The sequence below is a fragment of the Octodon degus genome, unplaced genomic scaffold, assembly GCF_000260255.1.
Source record: "Octodon degus isolate 3935 unplaced genomic scaffold, OctDeg1.0 scaffold00444, whole genome shotgun sequence".
Classification (NCBI taxonomy): domain Eukaryota; kingdom Metazoa; phylum Chordata; class Mammalia; order Rodentia; family Octodontidae; genus Octodon; species Octodon degus.
The window spans coordinates 206,369-210,955 of NW_004525020.1; the positions used below are offsets into that span (position 1 = coordinate 206,369).

The window sequence follows — 4,587 nt, forward strand, 5'->3', positions numbered from 1 at the left end:
GAACTACAAAAGAATACTATAATTTATATGAGACCAAAAGTGTCTTGAAATAACAAAAGTAATCCCAGATAACAAGACCTAAGAAGGAAACATCAAAATTCCAGACTTCAAATTATTGTACAAAGCTACAATGACTAAAACAGCAAGGCATCAAAAACAGGTATCTGAAGAGTACATGTAAAACTGAAGACTTGGCAGAATAAGTACTAATTAAGAGTAAACCAAAAGTTAGCCCAGAGTAAGTCCTTGTAACCACAGATGGGCAGCCTCACCCTGAAGGCTACGTGAGCTACTGTGCTAAGTAAAAAATGTTTCTGACAACCTCGGTAGCACACCAGTTGTGTCAACCTCAAGAGATTGAGGCAGGAGGGTCATCGGGTGTTTAAGATCAACCTGGCTACATAGCAAAACTTTGTCTCAGAAAACCAACCAACCAAGCAAAAAAAGAAATGCTTCTCTCCTGGTATAAAAGCACTTTATATCCTACCCACTCACTTGTGGTATTATCATGGTGTGTATTATACAGGCCAATAACACTGATTTAAACCTTGTGTGTACTTATTAACTGTGTGTCCTGCTTCATCTGTATCTTGTACAATCTCTTGACTAAGCCTACTTTTAAACTCTAGTCTAGCAACATTTTGTACATACTCTAAATTGTAGAACTAGTATTGCTTAACCTCAGTAAGAGGTTGTTCGCATAGAAAGATTAGCTTTCTAATATTGTGTGCTTCTAAAATGTTTGCTGTTCACACAATTATACTGAAAATCTTGAGGGCCGGGGAGATGGCTCAGTAGAATAAGCACTTCCCTGGCAAGTGCAAGGGCCTGAGTTCCATCCTTGGTTCTGCCAAAAAAAGAAGGAAAGGAAAGGAAAGGAAAAGAAATCCTTAGTAAATATTAATATAAAAGTGCATAAATCAAAACCACAAATATTGGGCATGGTGGCACACACCTGTAATCCCAGCACTGGGGAGGCTGAGACAGAAGGATCACTACAAATCTAAGCTGCATAGTGAGACCCTGTACCTAATTAATTAAAGACTTAAGAAACCCACAAATATGTGGATTAATGGAACAGAATAGAGGAAGCAGAAACTCCAGACATACTCACCTACCTGATCTTTAATAAAGAGGCCCAAAACTGAAGGAAAGATGGCCTCTTTAACAAACACTGCTAAGGAAACTGGCTACCCACATGCCAAAGTCTGTATTTTGATCCATATATATCACTATGCTCTAAAAATAAAAATGGATCAAAGATCTAAATGTTAAGACAGAAAAACCCCATCTGCTGGAAGATAAAATAACTAAAACTCTTGAAAACGTAGGAATAGGCAAAGACTTTCTGGAGAGAACTCCATTGTAGAAGAAATAATAGTGAGAATCAACAAATGTAATTATATCTGCACAGCAAAGGAAACAACCAACATAGTAAAAATGAAACCTAGAATGGGAAAATAAATTTTACCAGCTATGCCTTTGATAGGGGAGTAGTATCTAGAGTATCTAAAAGACTCAAAATAAAAGACACAAGAAAATAACTGAAGGAGCCTGGGAGATGGCTCAGTGGGATAAGTGCTTGCCTGGTAAGCGCAAGGTCCTCGGTTTGATCCTTGGTAGCACAAAAAATAAAAATAAATAAAATGAAACAAAAGAACTGAAACTATTAGACAATTCACAGAAGTACAAATGGCCAATAAATACATAAAAAAGGCGGCCTGATCTGAATTACTTGGCTGTCGGGCTCGTGGGACCTGCGGCCCTGTTTCCCTACCATGGCAGTTCCTGAGACCCGCCCCAATCACACTATTTATATCAACAACCTCAATGAGAAGATCAAGAAAGATGAGCTGAAGAAGTCCCTGTATGCCATCTTCTCCCAGTTTGGCCAGATCCTGGATATTCTGGTGTCTCGGAGCCTGAAGATGAGAGGGCAGGCTTTTGTCATCTTCAAGGAAGTTAGCAGTGCCACCAATGCCCTGCGCTCCATGCAAGGTTTCCCCTTCTACGACAAGCCAATGCGCATTCAGTATGCCAAGACTGACTCAGATATCATTGCCAAGATGAAGGGTACTTTTGTGGAGCGAGACCGCAAATGGGAGAAGAGGAAGCCCAAGAGCCAGGAGACGCCATCTGCCAAGAAGGCTGTGCAGGGTGGGGCTGCAGCCCCTGTGATGGGAGCTGTCCAGGGCCCTGTCCCGGGCATGCCGCCCATGACTCAGGCTCCCCACATCATGCATCACATGCCGGGCCAGCCACCCTACATGCCACCTCCTGGCATGATCCCACCTCCGGGCCTTGCACCCGGCCAGATTCCTCCTGGGGCCATGCCCCCACAGTAGCTTATGCCAGGGCAGATGCCACCTGCCCAGCCTCTCTCAGAGAATCCACCAAATCACATCCTGTTCCTGACCAACCTGCCAGAAGAGACCCAATGAGCTCATGCTATCCATGCTTTTCAACCAGTTCCCTGGCTTCAAGGAGGTCCGCCTGGTGCCCGGGCAGCATGATATTGCCTTCGTGGAGTTCGACAACGAAGTGCAGGCCAGGGCCGCTCGAGATGCCCTGCAGGGCTTTAAGATCACCCAGAACAATGCCATGAAGATCTCCTTTGCCAAGAAGTAGCACCTTTTCCCCAGGCCTGCCCCTGCCCCTGTTCTGGGGCTGCCCCTCCCCTTTGGCTCAATCCCCAAAGGTAAGTCCCCCTTTGGGGGCCTTCTGGGAGCCGTGTGTGAATACGTGGTCGCCACATAGCATTGTACCCAGAGTCTGTCTCCAGACATTGCACCTGGTGCTGTTAGGCTGGAATTAAAGTGTTTTTTGAGGTGTGGTTTTTCACAAAAAAAAAAAAAAAAAAAAAAAAAAAAAAATCTTCAATGTCTCTCGTCATTACAGAAAAGTAACTTAAAACAAGACTGAGATTCTGTGTTTCTTCAGAACAAATGGCTGTCATCGAAAATCAAATAACAGTGGCCATCCCAAAGGCACCTGTGCAGGCCCACCACAAGCAGCACAGACCATGATGGAGAAGAAGACTGTGCATCAGGTGGGATCAGCACCATTGCCTCCAGCTTAGGGGGGGGGGGGTCATGGTCACCAAACGCCACCTCTACTTTCACTGCAGGAAGTGAGGGACCCCACTGTCAAGAACAAGGCTTGAGAACAAAGAAACAGAAGCCTGCTAAGGAGAGAGCTGGGCTTTCTGAGTTACCTGACCTTAACAAGGCTGAAGCTATTCAGCAATTCTTCCTTGAAGAAATACAACCTGCTTAAGAGCCACTAGCTCAGGGTGAAGACGAGGATGGTGAAGACTACCTGACAAGTGCAGCTGCAGTGTGTGAACAGCCACAGGAGCTAGGAATTCCAGCACACTCTTCCACCACCATGGTTCCAGAAGTTTCTCACTAAGCTCCCAACAGAATTAGTGGGAGAATTTTAAGCACTCAGGGCCTGGCTGATGATGTAGAATAAAAACAAATCTCAATAAAATCTCAAAAAGATTTTTAACATTCTTAGTTTGCAAGTTGAACAGCTGTGGAGGAATAAGGGCAAATATAGTTATTATGGACTATCCTACTCTGAAATCTACCAATGTTAATGTTCATTTCTGTAGAGCCATTTGCCTTTTATGTATTTTCCTCAGTAAAAAGAATAATTCATTAACAACTTTTCATTTTATAAAAACAATGAGTTACCAAAATATGTATTCTGTTTGTTTCTTACACTTGCAGTTAAAATATACATACAACATTCTAAAAAAAAAAAAAAAAAAAAAAAAAAAAACAACAACAACACCTGAGCTGGTAGAATAAGCACTTGCCTGACAAGTGTGAGGTCCTGAGTTCAATCCCTGGTGCTGCCAAAAAATAAATAAATAAAACACTCTAATACTTAGTTTTATTTTATTTTATTTTATTTAGAGAATACAAAATGGTAAAAAAAAATAGAAGCAATACAAAATTTCATTAAACAAAGTAATGATGATTCAACAATGGTTGTTGTATTGCATAATGTTATCCTCAAATTAGTTGTTTAGATTACGAGATATAAACCTGAAAAAATGGTTTAAAAAAAGTTAAAAGAAAGTTAAAAAAAATAAAAATTTAAGCATTAACTGCTCCTTTCAATAGACCAGCAAAAATCAGCAGTATGATTATCCTAACTATCCTGTGTGTATCCATGAATATACCTTTTTCCCTCTTTTTTTTTTGTCCTTTTCCTCATCCCAGCTTTTCCTTCCTATTGAACAGATTCTTTCCCTTTCACAGTATCTATTGTACCTTTCAGATTTTATTTACTCTTTCAGGTTCTTATACTAGCAAGATAATACAATGTTTGCACATGTGGGTCTGATTCATTTCACTCACCAATACAGTCTCTAGTTGCATCCATTTTACACAATGGAGTATTACTCAGCTATAAAAGAAGATTTTTTAAAAAGTTAAATCCAATACTTATTTTTAAAAGACTAGCAAAAGGGCTAGGATTGTAGCTTGGGGTAAAGTGCTTGCCTACTATGCATGAAGTCTTAGGTTTGGTCTCAGTGCCAGGAAAAAGGAGTGAAAAATTGTAGGAGACAGATGA

At 41.2% G+C, this 4,587-nt stretch overlaps 1 pseudogene; it reads left to right on the forward strand.

The window, feature by feature from the left end:
* Positions 1–1,777: 1,777 nt before the first annotated feature.
* On the forward strand, positions 1,778–2,673 carry LOC101584665 (annotated as a pseudogene).
* Positions 2,674–4,587: the final 1,914 nt, after the last annotated feature.